This window comes from Pyxicephalus adspersus, chromosome 1, assembly GCF_032062135.1.
Source record: "Pyxicephalus adspersus chromosome 1, UCB_Pads_2.0, whole genome shotgun sequence".
Lineage (NCBI taxonomy): Eukaryota > Metazoa > Chordata > Amphibia > Anura > Pyxicephalidae > Pyxicephalus > Pyxicephalus adspersus.
The window spans coordinates 14,318,162-14,342,790 of NC_092858.1; the positions used below are offsets into that span (position 1 = coordinate 14,318,162).

Sequence of the window (24,629 nt, forward strand, 5' to 3'; positions counted from 1 at the left end):
CTGTAACTCTATATATTTTTTATCCTGGCATCGGTATTGTGGCTTGCTTTATCCCTGCCCACACTTACATCACCATGTTTGTGCCCTATTGTCCAAAACTTGCAAGTAGATGCACTAGATTTAAAGGGAAGCTAGGGAGTTGGCACAGGACAATGCAATGCTTCATCATGCCTCCCCTGCACACTGGATTACTACAGCTAGGCTTTGCAATCTTTTTCTTTATGGCAGTCACCAGTAGGGTCAAGATTGAGTTGTTAGCCATAATGGTTGGTATAATAGGAGGTAAATGCTTGGCATAATAGGAGGTATAGTTTTGGTATTGTCAGGAATTTCAGGACTTTTTTAGAGGGCAGGTTCACACCTAGGGCGGGGAGCTGAAAGTGAAACTAAAGTTAATCATTGCATGCAGGCAGGTTCTTTACTATAAAAAAGACAAGTGATGTCTCTTCTGCAAAAGAATAAAATTACCTCTCTGCATTTTTTTAATCTAAATTTACCTCTTTTTACTCTGTCGCCTATGCAGTCATCTTCACTCAGTCTTTCTCCGGCTTTGGGATCAGCCATCTTGATTGGCCAGGCTGGAATAAGGTAACTGCTATGCATGTTCACAGGAGTTTATTCCGAGCAGCCACGTATACCAGAATCTTATATTGGGGCGCCGGACGAATTTCATGTGGAGACTACAAATGTACAGCATTCCAGCTCCCTGCACCTGACTTTTGGTCAGTTGGGGTCCTTAGTTTGCCCTAACCCAAAACCATACCTATTTAGAGGTTAGGTTACCAGTTCTTTGCCCTGGTTTGCTTTATCATTTGCCTATTTTTATCCCTCAATTTATAGTAGGTACTGCATGCACTTACTGCTCAGGAGATTAGGCACCACAGCTGACTACTAAAATCTTGCCCAAAGCTGGGATTTAAGTGTTTTTTTACATTGGTGGAGGGATTTTTAATGACAGCTAAATTTTAATTTTTAATGACAGCTAAATTTTAACACAATTTTAATGACAGCTAAAACCACAGAAATAATTTAAACAAATTTAAGTCTTGGAATACTTCTGCAAGTTATAGACTTTTGCACCATTTATTAGGTGTGCCAGCTATACTGTAAATACATTTATAAATAATAAAAATATCTTGATGCTGCTTTAATTAAACACTATGTTACATATTTTCATAAATGTGTCACAAACTCTTCTTACTGACAAAGCAATCATTCAAAATGTTGTGTTATTGCCTCAATTCCTTTGCAGGAAAAAAAAGTGGATTTTATGAACATGAATAAATTTCTAGATCTGATTGCTATAAATAAATTTGTATTTTGTGCATTTGTATAGCTGTAAAATGCTCCTGCCCATTGCCAAACCTTTTTATATTGCTAACAAAGCTTTCGATTTAACCTCAATGGCGGTAGTTTGGCTCGGGGTTAGTTTTCAGTATCAAAAGCGGTAACCCTGGGCCACACGCTGGGTGGAATTTTAAATGGGATTAGAAATCTTACCTGGTCCCCACTAGTGTTGGTCGAATAGCTCACTATTCGATTCGACAGCTATTCGGCCGAATATTCGGGTGGTCGAATTCGAATCCCATTTAAGTCAATGGGAGAAAAATTCGGGTTTGTTTCAGCACTGTGTAGAGCTTCTACAGCCTCCAAACAGATGTAAAAAGATACATTATAAAAGGATACATAAAAAGAAACATTCTAAAGAGATACATTGTAAAAGGATACATAAAAAGATACATAACACTATTACATACCTCTGGACTTCACATGAAGATTAAAGAGCACCTGTCAAATCAATTTTAGGCTAAAGCTAGGTACACACTTCCAATAATTATTGTTAGAAAATGAACGATTACGACCGATCAACGATTATGCACGATTATACTTGAACAATCATATTATGCACTATTCTGTACATGCTGTAACAATATGATTGTTCATATATAATCCACCAACAGCGTCCACACACTAGATACAATCGTTTGAGCGATGCAGGGAGGGACATGTAAAGGAGAAAGTGTACCGCAGAAACATGCACGATCACTGAACGACCGTACACATGATAGATAGTGAAAGATCGTCGGCCAATCAGATCCACCGTGGCGGTCGTTCATTTTCTAACGACAATCCTCGTTCGTCGGTGTCCTTGGTCCCTTTTTTTGGCCAATCGGTTGTTCATCGGTTGTTTCTAACGATAATTATTGGACGTGTGTATGCAGCTTTAGTCTACACGGACTGCATTCCCATGGGCTAATCTACACCAGGACGTTTCCTTCAGGCACGTTTTTGAGCGTTATCTTAAACGTTGCTTGCAACATTTAAAAAATTAAAACGCTGGATAAATGCGGGAAAACGCTTCCACTGAACTCAATGGAGGCTTTTTCAAGCGTTTTTAAGCTTTTATGAAAGCTTTCATTGAAAACAATGGGGGCTTTTATAAACATTTTTAGCAGGACTTTGGAATCTGGAAGCCCCCTTTAATAAGGAGACTCCCAGATCTCCACCGCCCCACCCTGGGGAATGAGTACAGGGGTACATACATCCTCTTACTCATTCCCTGAATGGGTTAAAATATAAGTAAAAAATAGGACAAGGTTTAATTTAAAATTTTTTTATTAATGTGTGTGTTTGTGTAATTTAACTTTTTTTTTTTTCTTAAATTATTTATTTCATATGTGTTTTTTTATTTTAAACTTGTTTTTTTTTATTTTTTACAGGTTATCCGACAATGACATTATGAATCATAATGTCATTGTGGGATTCCTGGACCGTGGGAACTGTGCGGTCACAGTTAATTGAAAGCAGGTGCCTTCAGTTAGCTGTAACCGCAAGCAATAGGAGGGCAATGAATGGAAATACTATGTTAATTCATTACTTCTCTGTGATTGGCTGAGAAATAGACCAATCACAGAGCAGTAGAGGTATGAATGGACATAGTAATTCCATTCAACCTCTATTGCCCTCGTATTGGCTCCAGGATCAGGGGAGCAGAGCTGTCAGCATAAAGCTCCGCTGATTGCTCTGCTCCCTGAGTTGCTGAGGAAAGGGAAATCCTGATCAGGCTTTCCCTTTCCTCAGGGAGCAGAGCAATCAGCGGAGCTTTATGCTGACAGCTCTGCTCCCGAATTTTTGCTGTCGAATGCAGCAAAATTCGGTTCGGGTATACCCGAATTCGAACAGCCATATTCGGGTCGAATATAGGGACAACCCGAATTCGAACATCAACACTAGTCCCCACATTTCCACAGCATCCTCCAGTGATGCCTGCCCGGCATCTGTGTCGCCTGGCTATGCCTACCCGATACCTACAGGGGAAGCAGATGCGGAGCGGGCATGGGACACAGCGTGCGGCTGGGGTGGGACCAGGCGGGAAATTTAAAATAATACGTTTTTTTAAATGTACCACTTTGTCTTTTAAAAATATTTATATATTCAGACCGCCAGTGAGGGTAAGGTTTTTATTTTTAGGAAACTGGCTGATCAGCAATTGTCTGTATTGATAGGGAGTTGACTATGGTGCTGTTGAATTTCTCCTGTGTAGTTACGTATACCTCTGTACATGACTGTGCTGTGTAAACTACAATAACAATGAAGGTGGTAGTAATACTAATAAAATTAGTAGATGTTCTATGGGGAACCCAAAGTGTGTATTATTTGAATTAACAATGTCAAAAACCAAATGTTGAATGTTAAGTCTTGTTTTACCTAAAGGTATTCAGGGAAAACTGATGAAAAAAATGGCCAAATCTAGGCCATTTAAACCTTTCTTTAAATAATAATATAAGTTCCAACTCAAATTCTGACTCTGATTTTTTTTCCAGTCCAGCTATCCGCTGTCAATGTCAATTTACATAGGAGTGGTGCATCTTAACAGCTGTTTCTGTTATGCAATACATAAAAGTTCCTGGCTGTCATTTTGACAGCTGTTAATGGCATTAATAGTAGTGTGGGGATTGAATATAAACATGCTTTTCATGGCAGCCCTTTTATAGTTGCATGTTTAGACCAGTCTTTCTCAACCTTTTTATCCATGAAGTACCCTTGAAACAATTTTCATGGAACCTCTACAGTGGGGGAAAAGCCATTTAAATTGGGACACTACCCATGCAATCTGTCTGTATTAGCCCTAATGTAAGAAAAAGCACATTCCCACTTATGACAATTCAAAAGACACTGTACTGCGTCCATGAAGTCACCGAATGAGTCACCTTAGCTCAGGAAATGTCTGAGGACTGAAGAATACCACCTTGTCTCCTTCTTCATCACAAAAGGGGGATTGTGTTCCACATAGGGATTTGTGAACAATGCTAAACCTGGAATAACACCATGGATGTTACGTTAAATTCAATTATAATTGGAACTAAACCAGTTATACCTACCTGGCCCTGTTCCTTTGTGCCACCACCTTCTTCCTTCTTTTCTTCCTGGATACATTCTTCAACCATCCTAACTGGCCAGTTTGAGATGCCCTAACTCCCATGCAAGTGTGCAGGAGGTAATTCAGTACTGGCAAGCGGGAAGGCAATATTGGTAAGTAGTCTGGCAACCAACGCTAAGTTAAGAATGCTCAGCTCAGCTTTTTGGCCGTTTCCTGAAACCATCAGGCAGACAGGAGGAATTATTGCAGAATGGACATCGACTATCTTTTTCTGTAATAATGACCTTCCTGATTGAAAGTTTTTTATTGGTATTATTGTCCACAGCAGAAACCAACATTTTTCCTGATTCCCTAATGTGCACTGCACTATGACACATTGTAGTGTGTTGCACCTCATTTAAAGGCAACACTTTCCATTTTCACCTAGTGCAAACTTTCACTCAGTTAATATTTAGTGTTGGTATAAACTATAAACAATATCATTGTGTTGTGCCTTCTTTGTGCAACGCAGCCCAACAGTTATGATGCAAATGAACAAAAACCGATAACTCTCAGCATGCAAAAAGCACTGAAAGCTCATTACATTTCCAGCAGAATCAATAATTTGCATTTATTAAAAAATATAACAAAACAATATAAATGGTATATTTAACAAAATATAACAGATCAAATGAGAAATGTTTACCTTTAACCTCCTGAGCGTTACACTGAGGTCTAGATTTCTGTACCAAAAGTGATCCGATCGGCGGACGATGATCGATGGAGGACGACGCTGGATGAGCACAGGGGGACCAGGTAAGTATGGATGTACAAAATCTCGGGCTTAACCATCCTTGCAGTTTTTTTTTGCCCGAGCGAAGGTCGGGCTTAACTGCAAGGTGGTTAAGGTTCTCATATACTGTAAGCTTTTAAACTTTTGCGGTTCTATTTTGTAATAGGGTGGACCAATCTACAACAATGCCAGAAAAAAATTGTTATGCAGCATTTTTAACAACATAGCATATCACAATACATGTGGTTTCATGTAAAATAAATGACACCACAACAAGTAAATACATGTACAGCAGATCAGAATGGAAAAGTCTAAACTGATGCTTTTATAAAATAATGCTCTAGCCCAGAAATAAACGCCACATACTACTACATCATGTCAGATGAGAACAAATGACCCCCTGACATACACACAGGTGATGTAATATGGAAAACATGCTGGCTATGGCTCCTTGGCTTATTACTGAGCAATCTGTGGGAGAGTTAACAACAATCTGACTCAGGTGTTCAGAACCAAACACTCCCAATATAAGAGACCAGGTGGCTCATCCTGTTTATAAAGAAGTGTTAGAATGAAGAGCACCATGAGGGTTGGATGGTAGTTGGTGGTTATTGTGTAGATTTTGATTTGGGTAGTGCAATGGCTATATGTAAGGGAAACCTTAATGCACCGTATGATATGGAGGATATGTAAGTAGCCCCTCTAAAACGTGTGAAGTATAGCTCTTGACTAAAGATTTTAGGTAAGCTTTTTTTTTTTTCCCCTAATCCTCTTTACTTCCTCTGGATACTGTTTTAAAACTAATTGCATTTTCACTGTAGTTATTTATTTGGATATCACTGGTCTCCAGATTTCTTTGACAATCTTGTACATGCCTACTGCTGATTGGGAGAAATGTGGTCTTGCCAGGGCCATGCAACCGCTTTAGAAATGTTTCACTGCCAGATCCATGTAAGCTGCATCCCGGAGCCAATCTAATGGAGTGTCCAATACTCTGCATCCATTGGACTGACTTGGGGTGCAGAATGCATGAAAATACCTAGCAGAGGAGATCTTGATGCGTGTCTGAGTTATAGATGAGGTTTAGGTTTTTTATTTGGTCTTTAGTGTGAGAATTGTGGAGGCTGATGGTAAAGTCTGTTGGTGCTGATCCAGTGGTGAAACAGCTCCTGGTATGGGTGTGAAGATCTCCAAAAAGGTGTGTGTATGTGTTTTTTTTTCATGAATTGATGAATGTACAACTTGAGATTGCACTTTTTTAAAATGTAGCTTTTTTTTTTAAATTTTTTTTTTTTTTTTTTTTTTTATTTTCACTCTGTACATCAAGGTAGGCTGTTAATGTAAACTGGAAACAATGTGTTTCTGCATATTGTGTTGGGTGTTCTTGAGCAATGTGTGTGGAATAAGTCAACTGGCATTGAAAGATATCAGCTCACTGCATTTACATCAAAGTCAACAGGTAATAAAGATATTTAAGAAAACCTTAATTGTATTTAGTTATCACAGATGTTCTAATTTCTGATGGTTCTCTCTCCTTTACTTAATCCAGAGAAATGTGGACTGTTTGACCTTGTACTTTGCAGTCACTTCAGAAGTTTTTCCACTGCCAGTTCCATGTATGATGCATTTTAAGCTCATTCCAATGGAGTGTCAAATGCTCGGTCTCCATTGGACTGAACTGGGAGTGCAGAGTGCATAGAATACCTAGCAGAGGACACTTTATGAAGTGGCTATGGATGAAGTTTGAGTTTTTCTGTACAGGGGACAGACATTAGATTTGAATAAGTTGATAATTGTGAAACTTAAAAAATGGGCATAGTTACACTACATGTTAGAATTACAAATAATATGATAGGGTCCACAACCCTTTAAAGTGTGCTTGTCAGGTGTTGCCCCTCTTTGCTGGCTGCATGCTGTGTAATATGTTGGTGCTATATAAATCCTGTTTAATATTAATACTCTAGTATATTGATTCAACATTGTGTAAAGTAAGAAGGATTGAGCATGGCTTTAAGAAGTTACCAAAAGCCCTATTAGGAAACAATGGATCATGTAATTTAGAATTATGAAGCTTACATAATCAATTGTAGTAATTTGCCAATGTAGTCTGCTGAGGTGGAATATCAGTGCTGTCCTCTGACTCAGAAGGTCTCCCACCCAACAGACTAAATCATTAAGTACCTATGGCTCTTTATTCATGACATTATGCAAATATACGGGTGGCCAGAAGACAAAAGTCTGTTAGCGTTTATGGAAAGGTCAAAGTCCTGCAGGTGCTTAACCCATGAGATAGTGGGCATGTGTGACTGATTTATGGATGTTTTGGTAATACTGGAATCCAGCTCTCCTTTCCTGGCTCCCTCGCTCCAAGTTTTGCTGACCTCGTTCTGTTGTCTGTACAAGTAATAAACCAGAAGCCTTATCCTATAGTTGCCATTAATTTCAGCTGTTCTTGGGACAGGGAGTGGGGAATAGGGCAGTACCTCTTTAAATAGTCTGTGTCCCAGGGAGGTTACTATGCCCTTGGATGTTTTGGGAGACCCCATAGGCATTTCCAGATTCTTAAGAGCTCAGTTTGTTATACAGTCCAGTGAAATGGGCTAAAGAGTTTTCGTCTTGTTCAGGACTGTTGTGGCATGGTTCCTGTAGGAGTCCTTTGCATTTTACGAAGAACCCTAGTATTGCCTATCCCCATAAGGCAATGGAGATCAGCAGCTGTCTTAAAGTTGGTCTCAGATCATGGCACTGAGACATGGTCTAATTTTCCAGATTATTCTGTTGTCCCGATATTACACTGTAGCCTGGATTTGGTGGTGAAGCAGCTCAGTTTCCTGTGGAACCTATGTGACAAAGAACCAAGTTGTGCAGCACCAGGCTCTGGTGGTCCATTACCTACCTATAACTTCTTTCACCATTGCTACAACTTTGTTGCAAATGGCAGCAAACTTTTATTGGCCCTCATCTTTCTAGTTTGGGTTCTGTTGGCTAATGTCTGAAACTTTGGACCTGTTTTGTCTAATACCTTAAAATCTGGTTAACTAGAGCATTACAAAGCTTTCTGTGAACAGACTCCTTGTTGGGACTGATTGGAGTGTCCAGAGGCTGCACCTTAGAAGGACACGGTCAGGAAGAGCATTGTCTGCAAGTGTCATCACACAAGTGGCAGCATTTTGATAGTTGATCCAACTATAAAACCCATTCCCAGCTATTATATGGCAATATTGGGGAAATTAAACGTAGGCCACATGGCACAGAAAACTTTTCATGGCAACACATTTGTGGCTTTATTTATAAAGTGGTGAATCTGACTTTGACCAACATTCCCTTGTAGAGAATCTTGGTCTCATGTACTTCAATGGCAGCAACTGATTCTCCACCAGGGATAGTTAGTTAGTCAGTCAGTCAGATTCACCACTTTATAAATAAAAATTAAATTGAGAAGGATTTTTTTCCCCCATTTTCGCCTTCCTCAGATTAACTCTGCAAAAATGGTTCTGTTCATAATATGCAGATATCAACTAAGTTTATTTCTCTTCTCTTTGGATTTATTTTCCTTTTTTTTTTAATCTGACTAACTGGGTAACTCTTAGCATAACCTGGAACTGTGGTTTGGGGTTGAGAATATGCAAGCTGTCATTCAGACATGTCCATTATGGCTCCAGAGTAAAGGCTTCACGTAGGTTTATTAATGGTTTTTGCTTTGTCTGATACTCCTTTAAAGGGTAACTGCATGTTAGATGTAGGTATATTTATAACCTCTTTCCAGATTTCCCTGTATGCGTTCTACTTTTCACGTTTGTGATATGAAGAAATCTACTGTGTGATCTTGTCTGGTCCATGCAGCAACTTTGGAAATGTTTCACAGCCAGTTACATGTAAGCTGCATCACGGAGTCATTCTAATGGAGTGTAAAATACTCGGTCTCCATTAGACCATGACTTTGTAGTACAGCATGCATGCAACTACCTAGCAGAGAAGATCTTGAGTGGCTGTAGGTTGCAGATGTCTAACCCTCCTTTTGTCACAAATTTGACAGATTTATAGTGTGCATGCCAAATGCTACCACACTTTGCTTACTGCATGCTTCTCACAGCACAGTGGCTCAATATTGTGTACAGTATAATGGATGAGCATGCATTTTCCAAAAAGCCTCTACAACACAATGGATTGTCATTTAGAATACAAACCCTGCATAATCCATTCTAAAAAATATACAGTGATTAGTGTGCTGGGGTTGGAAATAATGTTGTCTCCCAAAGAATGACATGCGAAGGTCTTCTATGCTTCAAGGAGGAACTTATGACTCCTTATTCATTGTACAATTGTGTGGCCATTTATACTAAGCCATAAGTGTTGGCGTGCTGGAATTGCTTAACGCACGAGGGGTGAATGGGCATGTGGACCTGAATATGGCTGTTTTGGCAATGCTGGGAACCAAAGCTGTCTTCCTCATTGCTTGGGGGTTTTGTTGGTCTGTTTTTGGTTTTTGTAAATTATACATATGTTAACCCAGAAGCTGGATCCAGATGTGTAGCCATCTGTGGCAATGGGGCCCTCCTTGTGTTTAAAGGAGTTTATTCTTTGCAGTCAGAAGTGATTTTCACCACTTTCTTTAGATTTTCAGAAAAATGTTATTGCTCTTCTAGTACAGAATATAATTTTAAAGTTTCAATTGAGTGACATCAAGACTTTCAGGGAATAATGCATTGCCTTAGGAAATTGGGAAGAATATTTTTCTTTTTTTTTTTTTTTTTTTTTTTTTTTTTTGAGTGAATTGAATAATGCTCTACAAGGGTTTTTACTTTCCTCTGCATCAATTATGCCTATCGGGTAGGTTTTCTCTTTTCACCTTCTAATCCTGCCAGTAACACTTCCTGTATCTACAGGGGTGTCACCATAGGACTGCAGAACACCACCATCCTTCCTGTAACTAAAGGATGAGTTCTGTTCCAAAGATCTGAGGACAATGCTACAGCTGGATTTACACGATGGAGGTTTTGCTGAATGATTATAAAAAACCATGCAAAAACATCATGTAACATGTTTTTATTGGATTTTTTTTCCAGAATAGAGATAAAATGTAATTAAAATCCCTAATGTGCACTTGTTATGTATTGTAGCGTGTTTTAGTGTAGAGTTTGGACCTTTATGAAATGCAACTTGATTAGTTTTTAGTTGGGTGTTCTATGGCATATATAAAGCAAGATAGAAATAAAAGATAAAAAGGTCCCCCTATTATCAACTAAAGTATGATGATCATGAGCTAGTAGCATTTGGTTATCATACCAAGGTAATAATAAACACTTCAATTGTCTCTTCTGACTCAATAAAGGACAAAGAATTATTTAGGAAAGGGCCATACATGAATAATATAATGTTCTCTGTGTGGGTGTCTGGCATTTAGATCAAATGTTTTGTCAATCTGCATTAGCTTGTGAAGTAGCTTAACTAGTTCACTAATTGAAGAATCTTTGTGTATCCAATTTGTCATAATGATTTGGCTGCAAAAATAGAAATTTAAAGTCTTTGAACATTTTCAAAGATGGCATCTGTGTCACAGGAGAAAAGCTGGCATACACCTACAATGGGTTCCATCTTCCTAGAAATAGGAGTAATGTCTATGTATCAAAAAACTTGCTTCCACAATTTTTTTTTTTTTATATAGCAGGGAAGTTCCTTAGCAGGTGTTCTAGGTATTTGGGGCAGTTGATCCAGGCTGATTCACATGGTGCCTATTCACTAAAGGCATAATAAGCTCTGTAAATGGTAAACCACCATTTCATGCCAATACTCACTAAGTATAATCACTCTTATTTTAAGCCCTCCTTATCCCAACATCTCCAGGTTAGACAATGGGAGAGACCTAAAAATTGAGCTCTGACGTACAAAGGGAAAGGTGGAGTGTTGTTCAGGTAACTTGAGTATAGTTGTGTAGTAAGCCAGGTTGAAAAGACATTAGTCCATAAAGTTCAACCACAGGAAATAAACATATCCTTGATTTAAATCCCAATGGACATAGTTGGTCCAGAGGAAGGCAAAAAAAACCCTGGTACAATTTGGTGCAACAGAATTAAAAATTCCTTCCTGATTCTGAGGCAATCAGATGTTCCCTGGATCAACAGTCTGATATCTTTACTTTTAAAGCCTTAATCCCCAGTTATGTTCTGTGATTCTAGAAAAGCATCCAGCTTTTTTTAAAAGCAATCTATAGTAGTTGCTAAAATTACTTCCTAAGGAAGCCTTTTCCATGTTTTCATAGACCTTACAGTGAAGAATCCCTTCCTTATCCAGAGCTTAAACTTCTTTTCCTCCAGACTTGAGTGCCCTTTTGTCCTTTGTAACAGTTGTAAAGTGAATAGTTGATAAAGAGAGTTCTCTATATAAACCACTTTTATATTTATACAGGGTGATCATATCCCCCCTTTAAATGTCTCTTCTCAAGAGAATAGATTCAATTCAGCTAATCTCTCCTCATAGTGGAGCTCCTCTATTCCTTTGTGCACTCTCTCCAGTTCCACAATGTCCTTTTTTTTTTTTTTTTTTTTTTTTTTTTTTTTTTTAACTGGACTGCATATTCCAGATGTGGTCTGACCAATGCTTTGTACAGGGGCAGGATTATGTCTCCATCTCTGCAGTCTATTCCTCTTTAATACAAGAAAGTACTTTGCTAGCTTTAGAAATTACAGCTTGGGATTGCATTCTATTAGGTCTGTGATCTGCCAGAACCCCCCAGATACTTTTCCATTTCTGAATTCCCCTTAGGCACCATGAAGCATGCATGTTATCCCCTAAGTAAGTGCATATGTTTACATTTTTCAATATTAATGGTATTTTCCATTTGCTTGTAGATTATAGACTTGGTTCAATTACATAGTTTGGTGTCATCTACAAACCCATAAATGGTACTTTTAATTCCAAACCCTTTATCATATAACAAGATGTAAAACAGTAAAGGTCCCAACACTGAACCCTGGGGTACACCACTAATAACCTCAGACCAGGCAGAGTCCATATCATTAATCACTACTTTCTGGATGCTATCTTTAAGCCAGTTCTCTATCTAATAATTTACAGATTGTCTTTCCTAAACCTTTAAGCCAGTTCTCTATCTAATAATTTACAGATTGTCTTTCCTAAACCTATCGACCCTAACTTGTATAATAGTCTGTGGGGTACAGTGTCAAATGCTTTAGCCAAGTACACTAGATAACTGCTACTCCACTGTTTACTTCCTCATAAAGAGTAAATTTGTCAAACTTCAGTTCTTGAATCCAAGCTGACTATCATATTTTCTAGCAGAAACTCCACTGTGGTTCTTATCAAACTCTCTAGGATCTTTCCAACTTCGGAAGTTTAACTTACCAGTCTGTAGTTACTTGGTAATGACTTTGCTCCCTTTTTTGAAGATGGGAACCACATTGGCCTTTTGTCAATCCATTTGTACCATGCCAGTGATTAGTTTCTAATTATAAACAATAGCTTTGAAATAACTGGGCTCATCTCTTTATTTAACCTCCCTAGCTGTAACCCAGACTGTGGCTCGGGGTAGAAAAGTTGCTGAAAGAGGTAACCCTGAGTCACCCTTGAGGTAGGTAAACCTATGGGAAGTAATGGTAAATACAGCCTTACCTGATCCGCCATCATCCATTGCCGCAATCCCTGTCTGTCTTCACACCATGAGTGACGGGTGATGTGTGTACGTTGCTGGCGCGGCAGGAAATTCAAAATCCATTTGTATTGCATTCAATACAAATAACTATCGAATGCATTACATTGGATTTGTTTCAAAGTAGTACATTGTTTTCATGAACATTTATTTTACAGTATAATATAGGAGTATATTTTTTAAAAAAATAAAAAATCTAATTTTTTTAAATGAAGTATTTTTACACGATTTTGTTTCAAACTTTATACCTGTAGAAGGACCAATTTAGGAAAGGTCAAAGGAATTTTTGTTTGCTGTGTTTACACATATGAGTAAGGTGTGTGTTTAGTTGCATAATACCAAAATGTTGATGGGGTTAAGGAGGCCAAATGTAACAAAGGATAAGAGCTGCCTTCCTCATTTAAAAGGTTTGCAGATATTATTGTTCCCCTTGACTCACAGAGCTGGTACATCTTATACTGAGCTGCGAAAAGCCTGGCTATGTCTAAGTGGTAGCTGTGCAGAAAGGACAGTGGACACCATGCAGTGTTATGATTTTCTCTGCTTATCAGTTCCATGATAATAGATATCCCTTGTCAAATTAGAAATATCCTAGAACGTGCAGTAGTCCCCTGATATAAAAGGGTGCTATCCCTAGGTAAATCAGATTATATCCTTGTCAGGTACCTTCACCCCAAAATGTACTTTAGAGTGATCCCGTTTAGTCTTTTCTATGCAAAAAAACAATGTCAAATGTATGAAAGTGGATGATAATTCTTGGATGTCCGAATGCTAGATCAGAAAAGGGATAGTTTAAAGAACATAAAATAAATGTGCAAAACTAATCATAGATGGCATCTTCCCATAAAAGACATTAATCTCATGCCACAACAATTTGGTTACTTGAGTACATCCCTGAACTTTGCCTAGTGATTTGGATTCCTAGGTAGGTTGCGCTATATGGAGCTGGCTTCACCTTGCATGTAGATACCCAGAGCCACAGATCAGAATCCCTAGCTTTTAAAAATGATTGGCTTTTAGAATAGTTAATACAAATGCCTGAATGTCCCAAATGCAGATATTTGAGAAATTAAACTTGGGATATCACATTGCAGGTTTTGATTAATAAATCGATAAAAGATCTGGGGGTGCCTCTGTATAGTGGAAGACGGGACTCCTGCTACATGGACTGTTGCAAACTAGGAAGAATGCATGGATTTAGGAACAGACATAAACTGACCACTGAATTTTATAATTAACCATGACCTTATAAAACAATCCTGCTTTATGCAGTCGAAGGCCTTCTTGGTGTCCAGAGAATACAGCTTCTGTTCCGGAGAATCCCCTTATAGCAGTGTGCTCTAGCACCATTGGAGTGTTTTAAAGTTTGCATGCTGCTGTTCCCCCAAGTTCAAAGCCAGACTGGGCCTGGTCTGTCAAACCTCAAAGTAATGATGTGAGATGATTGGCGGACATTTTTGAAATAAATTATAAATCTTAAACGATATAGGGCAGTAAAATCTGGGGTCTAACTGATGCGTTTTTGGGTTTTTTTTTTTAGCTTGACTTTTATGGGAGCGTATAACACGATTCAAGGAAATAATGGTGGAGTATGAATTATTGAATTGTAAACCTCAGTGAGTGGATCAGTTATTTCTTCCACCAGGTACTTATAGAATTCACTGCCTAAGCTACCTGGCTCAGGGGCTTTTGCTTTGGAAGAACTCTTGATTGTATTTGACACTTCATATGAGTAAATAGCAGAGTTTAGATATGAAAGATCATCTTTACAAGAATGTGGTGGCTTCACTGAATTAAGGAAAACTCATCCCAGTTCTTGTGTATGAGAAATATTTTGGTGAATATTGGATCTTCCCTACCAAATCTTTGGTATAACATGCTACAGTATAGAATAACACTTTGCAAGGTTAACCAGTGGCTTGTCCCACTTGTTTTCAAATTTAAAAATTCCTCCTTTATAACTGTCATATTGCATCACCCAAACGTCATAAGTGTTTCACATTGACCCAGATTTCTCTATCCTAAGAGGAGAGGGTTGTCTTAACGTGATCATAGGCTTGCCTAACATGTAGATATTCTTGGTGATATCCTATATTATAAAAGTTTACATTTCATAGCTAAGCTAAAGGGCATAATTTGTTTCCAAGTATGTGAGGATCTAATTTATAACACATAATCTTTCCACCAATGTGTGAGGTATGGTTGCAAGGCTTTGTCATTTATAAGGCAGCAAGTAAAGCGACAGATAAAATCCATAGAGGTAGATGTTCATGAGTATAGGTACTGGTTAATGGTCCATTAGAACGAACAGATAAACTTAAAACCTTCACAAGTTTCTTCCTCGGAGTACTATTCAAAAGATAACATGTTTATTGCAGTTACATTTGGTTTCCAATTTTCCCTTATGGTCTTCCACTCCTCTTCTTGATCCTAAAACATCTGGGCTGTGTTGACTTGCATGGGCCATGCAGAGGGTTTTGGAAATGTTTTATTGCCTGTTCAATGTAAGCTGCCTTCTCTATTCATAACGGAACTTATATTTCACAAAAAGTACATCTCATTTAGGTTATACAACGTGGGTCCAACTTTACCTTGCATATAGATACCCAGAGCCCCATATCTTTAGGATTCTTGGCTTTCATTAAAGGGCTTTTAGAATAGTTGATACAAAAGCCGGAAAGTCTCAAATGCAGTTATGAGAAAACTAATCTTGGGATATAACATTGCAGATTTTAAAGAAATAAGTCATTGAATAGAGCAAATTGATTCCTCCCTTTACATGGTGATGCCAGAGAACAGATCAGGTGTCAATGAAGATATGGCCAGTAGTAATAGGGGACAGCCCCGTCTAGTGCCTCTGTGTAATAGAAGACGGGCTCCTACATGGGTTAAACAAACCACAAATACTGGCCACTGAATTTCATCCTGCCAATGACCAAAAGCCAATCCCACTATGCAGACAGAGGCCTTATTGGTGTCCAGAGATAATAAAGTGGACTCCACAAGGCTTTTGATAGCAGAGTGTGTTCAAGTACAAAGTCCTGATGGTACTAGGCTGAACAGCAACATCCATCATCTGGAAAGCCAGACTGGGCCTGGTCTATCAAACCTGGAAGTAATGATGCCAGATAAGCTAAGATTTTTTAAAGAAATTTAACATCCCGGTTTAATATAGGGTGGAACGATCCAGGATCTAACTGATCCTTGATATATTTTATTGTTTGGCATGAATGAGTTTCTAATTGCAATTAAAGGGAAGTATTGATGAATTATATTGAATTGAAAATTTTAGTTTTTTCTTTCACCAGGTACTTTTTTTATTAAATTAGTGGTAAAGGATTGAAAATCCATATCATTCAAGTTTTTGATCTTCCGCCAGATTAGACACTGTATTGAGGTCTTCGGCTATGACAAATGTGGAGTCATGGATGGTAAGTAACCATGAAGTTATTACCATTAGCACCAAAAAATTGAATAGAAGAATAACTTTGAAGATTCAAATTGAGCAGTAATGGCTACCAATCATCCCACTGGGTCATGGGTGGATTACCATAGATGGAAAAGTTTGAAAATGTTTCCTCACTGTTTGTAGGTTGAATTGGTCTTAGATTCTGTCTTTTAATAGAGGTTAATTCCATGAGCCAGGCTCAGCCCAGATGTATTGGCCAGGCTCAGCCCAGGCGACCCAGCGTAGCTTCTTCGGGTCTAAATGGAACAGACCAGTGGCAAGCTTTGAGATGAAGTGGAGTTGACACACCTGTCTGCAATAACGCACTCCTGTAGAAAGTCTGCTTTGGGGAAAAGCTATGCATTTGTATATTGTGCCATTTCTTGGTATGTTAAAAGATTTGACCTTTTCACTGGGTGTCTTGCCAGAAACCCATTACATATGTCCCAGGTTATAAGTCATATGATCCAAAAATGGAGAATTTAGCATACCTCTAAACCACAGGTCCAACATGTGGAACCCCTAGACAAATCTGAAGGAAACAAGGGGATTCATGAATCTCTGGCTTCTATTGAGTGTGAGTATGTGCTCTCAGGTCCCCATTGTGATTGGGTTTCCTTGTAGCATGTTAATGTTGTGTTTAATCAGTATTGGTCTTTACATTTACCAATAATTACTTTGTAGATCCATCTGCCATAAATTGAATGGGTTCTCTAGCTGAACCCTTGCCCAAAATACTTTGCTTGTTTAAACCTCTATTTTATTTGTAAGCCTATTTGTTAATATTAGTTAGATTATACCATCTAATTTCTGTGTGGTCCGTTTTAGAGCTGTAACAATAAATTTTTACCACTGTCCCTTCCCACCCAGTTAAAACAACAGATTCCACAGGATGACCTTGAAACCCAGGAGAAACCCAATCCTATCCTGACACCGTTAATCACCTTGAACTTCTGGAACCCCACAAACAATTGATTCCAACTGGAACCCAGAGCCAATGGCCTGCAGAATCAAATGACAATAAGACTGTGGTACCAGACCTAGAAGACCCAACGCCAGCATCATCCTAATGACTTTTTACGATTTACTGCAGAAAATAACATAGTATGGAATTGTAAACTTTTTTTTTATTTTTTTTTATTTAAAGCATTGACACCCTTGTATCTCTCATTCTCAAGTAGACATTTGGTAATTTAGTTTGGGCAAACATATGTTTTGCACTTGTGATGAATGCCTACCCGACACACGTCCGCTTAAAATTTTCTTGTATGTTCTGCAACAGTCCACTCACCAGCAAGCTGGAAAGGGCCATCATGGGGCAAGGGTTACCCCTTACCAAACAAACATCATAGGTAGATTGCCACCATGTGCTCAGGTGGAAGCATGCACTGGTATGCTTTAAAACGCTCTGTCACCTGCTGCCATAGCCATTATTTCTACTTGGAGCATACAGATAATCTGCTTTATAGTGTTTAATAAGTAAAAAAAAAACACATAATTACAGAAAAATAGACTGGTCAAATGGCAACAGTGGAAAATGAATAAAATAAAGGGAAAAAAATGTTATATTATAATTAAGTAGTTGTTTTGCCTTGGTCCAGGTTGCTGTATAAAGTCTAAGTTATTAGTCAGAGCTGCTGGCCTTAGCAACACAATGGGTATCAATGAGAGCTTCCCATGCTAGGCTTAAATGGCTTTTTTTTTTTTGCCAACCACAGAGGTGGGACTAATAGGACCATCTAATGACAGCAGGGTGAGGCCATCTCCACATGTATTGCAATGCACGGTGGACCCTTCTAAAATGTTGTTATGAATAACTTCATGAACTGTCAACCCCCAGATTAATTGCCACAGAATACAGAGTTCAGAGACCAAGCTAGTTATGACTGTGACTTGTGGTTCACCAGAACTGGCTACATATGGTTCCAGGCTTTCCTGAGGCCTAGAAGGCTAGTTCTTGGTCTCAAAATCCAGCTACAAATCTGATAACTACTACTTTATACAGCGCCACACACTGCAAATGTAAAGAGAGTTTCTAAATCCAGCTCAGGGTCCACTCTAACATTACCAGAGTTTTATGACACCTGGAGATGCTAGACTCTTTTTGCTAGACAATTTTTACACTGGGTGTTGTAACCCTAGAGGGTCTGTAAAGACCCTGGTTGTTAGGACAAAAAATATCGGATAAGGGGAGGTCAGAGAATATCACAGCCCCTACAGTTGGCTGCAATATGGCACCTTTTAGTAATCATGTGGGCACTAGTTCCTCATTGAGAATCATGGTATAATGACCAGGCTGGTTGTCCCTGATCTTTCTGCCAACCAGCTATTTGGAGTCCTTTTGAGGTGCTCACATTGTGGTCTCTAATTGATTGCAATGTGTAAATGTAGAGTGCCTTTTATTTTTTTGTATTTGTATTTTTTGTATTGCCCCCTCATGCCCATGTTTTGACCAGCTGTCTGACACATGATATAGTTTTGTGTTCTTAATGCTGGATAAATGGCTTTTTAAATCCAAACCATGCAAGTACCTTCTTTGGCCTATTGGCCACATGTAGTCTGTCTATAGCAGAGCCTAGATTGTCAGGAGAAAGCACAATGCTAATATGAATAGAAAGCAGAAAATTACTGTGTGGCTTCTCCATCACTGCAAGACGGCTCTCAGGTTGAAGACATTTAGTGGCAGATAAAAAAAAAAAAAAAACAGGGACAGATCTTTGCACTGAGCAAATATTGGAACTGACTTTGGTGTTTTATCTATATTTTACTACTACTAAGGTATTTGAATTTGCCAACAATACAGATAACCATAACAAAAGTGAAAATATATTTTACACAATTTGCCTTTCTCATGTTTAATTCTCTTCTCCAGCTTGGAAACATCCAGAAAGTCCTTGCAACCCACCCAAATCTTGTGAAAAGGCCTGAAGATCTCCACCACTGCACAGAACCTCTGCCAGATCGCACCTAGATGTCATATGGGAGCTGATTGCAAAGAGTAAACATACATTCAGTCACACTGGATGGGTGGACCCCGCTTCCACAAATGGAACAACACCACCATTGTGTCTTTTTGACTCAACATAGAGTGCCCAAACAAAGGTTGCCTGACGGACTAATGTGTTTCTCTACCTTTTTGACATGACAGAATATTGAACTAAAGATAAATATTGTGTAGTTTTAATAAAGATTATCAAACTATGACCAGTTCAGTGAATATTTTGCATTTGTAAATAAAGTTCCCCTTCACTTTGCATTTTTGTTCTTAGTACTTTCTTATGATTTTATCAGCTGACTTCTTTCTATTTCTGATAGTGGACTTTTTTTTTTTTTTTAATCCAGCTCAGTCGAATGAGACCCTTAGCTGGAACATTGATGTTGCCTTTCGGAACCCTATCCTCCTAACCTGAGAAATCTTTGTAGGTAACAGTAAGCAGACTCCTTCCCTTCATTTAACCTCCAGTGCCTGGGGATCGTGCACAGGAGGATTTTTACAACTGCATTCATGAATGGAGCCAGGGTACTCCTCCTGCTTTCCCAGGCACTAGAGGTTAAATGAGTGCTTGCCCTCATTTCCTCTCTAGTGCCTGGGGATCACGCACAAGAGGATACCCATGTATGTGCTGTATTCATAAATGCAGCTGTGGTACTCCTCCTGTAATTTCCTCGATCTGTCAATGGGTCCATGAAATCAGTTGGCGGACCCATCGGAGGTTCAAGGAAATTTTTGCGAGAATGTCCGAGGCATTCTCACTTATCCCTAGTAGTAATACTAATAAAATTGGTAGATGTTCTATGGGGAACACAGTGTGTAATATCTGATTTGTCATTGTCAAAAACCAAATGTTAAATGTGAAGTCTTGTTATGCTTAAAGATATTCAGAGAAAACTGATCCATGTCAACTTTGTGAAGGAGGGTCCATGAAAAAAAGGCAAAATCCAGGGTATTTAAACTACCTTTATTCCCATTCAAATTCTGACTGATTTTTCTTTCAGTGCACATTAACGTAGAATGTTGGTGTAAACTAAGGGTGCCCAAACTGCAGGTGGCAGGCCGTATGTGTTGAGCTGTCTGATCCAGCCCTCTACACGTCCTGTTCCATCACGCCAGGGATGGGGCGCGTGCATCTCCTATGTTTCTCTATTGAGATTGTGCTGCCTGGAGTGGGAGCTGCTCCCTGCCCACCTTGTACTGTCTGATAATCCAGCAGCAGCATGAGAACTGTTTCCTGTGTCTATGCTGCGGTCATTATTCCCATGTGTAAATCCTCATATCTCCTTCACTGTTTGCCATAGAAATGTACCATTTTCAGGGTACACGGAATGCCAAGAGCTGCTACTTATCCATTTTAAGCTCTCTATACATAACAAGTTGCCAGTTACAGGGTCACAAGCACAAAATCAAATAACAGATATTTTTACATTAAGGGGGACTATTTTAAGACCAGGGCCCCCAACTTGAGTTTGCATGTTGGGGACCTCATGGGATCCATTATTATGGCAATGAACATTAGGGTACTGCCAATTGTCTGTAGGCTATGGTACCCCTTAAGGTTCACAAAACTTCAAGTCACTTTGTTCAGGTTGGGGTGCGGTTACCTTCGGTACGGTACACCTTCCTCATGCCATGCAACCCTGGCTCGGGGGAGACATTTAGTACCTCGCAATAATGCCTGGAGTCAAATCTGCAGACACTGCAGTGCGGAAGACTGAGCATCTGGTGAGCTGCCTGTTACACAAAGCTGGACATTTACATTGTGAACCCCAATTTCTCTGGAACCGATGGATGTTGGCAAAGGGAAATGTGGGAGCCAATAAGAAACTCCTTTTGTCCCCCTACTCCTTTCCCATTAAAATATTATACCCAACAACAGGGAAATGTGCCTGCATGTGCAGGACTCTTAAGGCTAATTTCCCCTAAAAGTTCATCACTCACAAGATATGAAAAACTATACCTGTTATACCATATTACCCAATCACATATAGCTGGCCACTTACCTTCTGTGAACCCAAATTTCCCTTTACCAATAGAGGAAGGGAAATTTAGAAAAAGGGGGGGACTCTTGTGGCCACCTCCCCCCCCCCCACACTAAAATGGTATCACTCCTACCTACTATGGTGCCCTGTCACATATAAATGTCTGCTTATGTTCTTTGAACCCCAATTTCTCCTGAAAGGGAAGCTGTAAGTATATATTAGGTGGGGACTCTTGTGGCTAACTCCCCCTAAAATTTTATTGCTGTCGTGCCATTACAAGATAAGAAAAACTATACCTGTCCTACTGTGCTACCCTGTCACACATATCTGGCCACTTATCTTCTGTGAACCCTAATTTCTCAGGAACAGGGAGATGTAGTAGTAAGAACATGAACACCCTTGCTGTCAGGTGAATTTCATTTCTCTGGAAGTATCCATTGCAGAGATTCTTGATTTCTTTTCTTGTCATCTCTATTATTTGGTGCATGTATGTTACAGTAATTTGAAAGATTTCAATTTAATTCAATCTGAAATTAAACCTATTCTTGTTTTAAACATACATCTTTAATGTTTGTTTGCATTGTGGCCCCGCAAGTTTTATACCAATATCAAATGCGGACCCCTGATGGTTGGGCATTACTGGTGTAAACTATAAACAATGGGTTTCAGCATAACCATAACAGTTATGGTTAAATGGACAAAAACTGATAACAATCAGCAGGCACAAAGCACTGAAAGTTATCAGCTCATTGCATTTCCAGCAGGATCAACAATTATTTTCATGTATTAAAATATATTACAAATTGATGTAATTGTATATTTAATAGAATATAAGGGATCAAATGAGAAATTATTATCTTTAAGGTTTTCATACACTTCAAGTCTCGGACAAAAACTTGACGGCTGAGATATGGAGGAAACAGAAGCCCAGTGAGACCAGACCTTTCCCCCCTGCAGCCAACATTTTTATAGACTACAGGGAAAATAGCAACATGTGCTGTTCCTTTCTTACTTTCCAGGTTTTTTTTTTTTGGTTTTTTTTTTTTTTTGGTTGTTATAAAATATTACTTGCAGAGTTATTCTAATATGGTGTAAATTATATGCAATGTTCATATTAAAGGTTCATTCTTACCTTGCTGTTCTACTGAGTTGTTTTAGGAATGCCAGAATAAAATGGCCATGCAGCATTTTGGATGACACAGCATATCACAATACATGTGTATTAACTACCTGGGCGTTAAACCCGACATAGTTCGGGGTAAAAACACTTGCAAAAAGTGTTAAACCCGAACTTTTCCCAGGTGGTTAAAAATATAAACAAACGTTGTATTGCAATCCGATTGTCATACATTGTATGACAATCTGATTACTACTGATAGAAGCTTTTGGTACAGAAATCTAGACCTCAGTGTAACGCCCAGGAGGTTAATGTAAGTTAAATGACACCACATCATGCAAATACATGTACTTTGCAGCAGATCAGGATGGAGAAGTCTAAACTGATCCTTTTTGTTAAATAATACTATAGCCCAAAGATAAGGGCCACATACTACCTCGTCATGTCAGATGAGAAAATCTTCCTATAAATGACCCCCTGACATACACACAGGTGATGTAATATGGAAAACATGCTGGCTATGGCTCCATGGCTTGTTACTGAGCAATCTGTGGAAGAGTTAACAGCAATCTGATTCAGGTGTTCAGAACCTAACACTCCCAATATAAGGGACCAGGTGGCTCATCCTGTTTATAAGGAAGTGTTTGGGTGAACAGAACCATGTAGATTGGGGTATTAGTCAGTGCTTATTGTGCAGTTGCTGGGGTATGTGGTGCAATGACAATGTAAGGACCACCTGGATGTGTAGTGTGATATGAAGAATATGTAAGTGGACTTTCTATGAGATGAGAAGGATGCCTCCAGAGTGAAGGTTTTAAGTAAGTTTATTTTTTTTTCTTAACTCTTTGCTTCCTCTAAATTCTGCTAACTGCATATTTGTTATATTTATATGGCTATCACTGGTATCTGGATTTCCCTGACTATTCTCTTGTTGCTGATCCAGAGAAATCTGCTCTGTGTGGTCTTGCCTGGGCCATGCAGCCATTTCAGGAATGTTTCACTGCCAGTTCCATGTAAGCTGCACTTTAATTTCACTGGAGTCTAATGTCTTGGTCTTTGTTGGACTGAACTTTGAGTGCCGAGTACATGTAAATACCTAGCACTGGATATCATGAGTGGCTGTTGGCTAATAAAAATGATTCAATACCTGTAGATTAAATTGACCATATTTGACAGAAACCTGATATAGTTCACCAGTACTAAGATGTGGCTGCATCAGTTTACCTTTTTTTTTTTTTTTTTTTTTTTAAGCTTTTCACCTTCTAATCCTGCCAGTAACACATAATGTCACTCCCTGTACTGTATCTACAGGGGTTTGAATTCCCTAATGTGCACGGCATTGTAGTGTTTCAGAGTGTGGGCTTCTTTGAAATGTAACATATTCCATTATCAGTCTGTGCATCAGGGTAGGATGGTAATGTAAACCATGGCTTTCTACATAATATTGTGTTGGGCCTCCCTAGAGCAATGCATCTCAACGGTTATGGTGTGAAATAGGTCGGTTGGCAGAAAGCATTCACTGCTTTTCTAGCAATATCAACAGGTGTTTCCATTATTTAAACATATTTAAGAAATCCTTATCAATGATATTTAGTTTTAATCAATTTATTTATTACAGACATTCTCATTTCTGATGGTCTTCTCTGATTTTCTTTGATCCAGAGAAATCTGGGTTTGCGGTTGTCTGGACTGTGCAGCTATTTTTGAGGTTTTTCAGAGCCAGTTCCATGTAAGCTGCATTTTCAGGTCGTCTAATGCTTGGTCTCTATTAGACTGAACTGGAAGTGCAGAATGCATGCACATATCTCGCAGAGGAAATTTTTATAAGTGTCTGTGAATCCAGTTTTAGTATTTCTTATATATAACAAATTTTGATGTCAAAACATTGTCATAGTTACACAGCATGTAAATAAAATAGCTTCTTTTCTATTAAGTTGGTTTGGGGAAGAATTACAGAAAATGTGTTGGGGTCCCCAATAAGTTTGTATGTCAGGTGTTACCACACTTTGCTGGCTACATGCTTATCCTAGTACATTGGCTCAAAAGGGTCTAAAGCAAGAATGATAATGAGTATGTTTCTTCTAAAACCTTTTTCTACAACACAATGGGTTATGTAATTTAGAATTATAAAGCTTGCATAATCCATTCTTCTCCAATGAAATTGTAGACTGCTGAGATTGAATATCATTCTGACCCAGAATGTCCATGCAAAGGTCCCCCCCCCCATTGGTCTATGAAATAATCCTTAGTCAGGTGATTGCTGTGCCC

The 24,629-nt window shown here is 38.8% G+C and overlaps 2 long non-coding RNA genes across 2 annotated transcripts in view; both read left to right on the forward strand.

The window, feature by feature from the left end:
• Nucleotides 1–16,718: 16,718 nt before the first annotated feature.
• On the forward strand, nt 16,719–19,521 carry LOC140342709 (uncharacterized). Its single transcript, XR_011923134.1, has 2 exons — nt 16,719–17,371; nt 19,140–19,521. It is a non-coding gene; the product is annotated as an uncharacterized lncRNA (long non-coding RNA).
• A 3,524-nt stretch (nt 19,522–23,045) lies between these two features.
• The window catches only part of LOC140342776 (uncharacterized), a 32,761-nt gene continuing 31,177 nt past the window's right edge, over nt 23,046–24,629 (forward strand). The window contains exon 1 of the long non-coding RNA XR_011923156.1: nt 23,046–23,179. This is a non-coding gene — a long non-coding RNA (uncharacterized lncRNA). The remainder of the gene's footprint in view (nt 23,180–24,629) is intronic.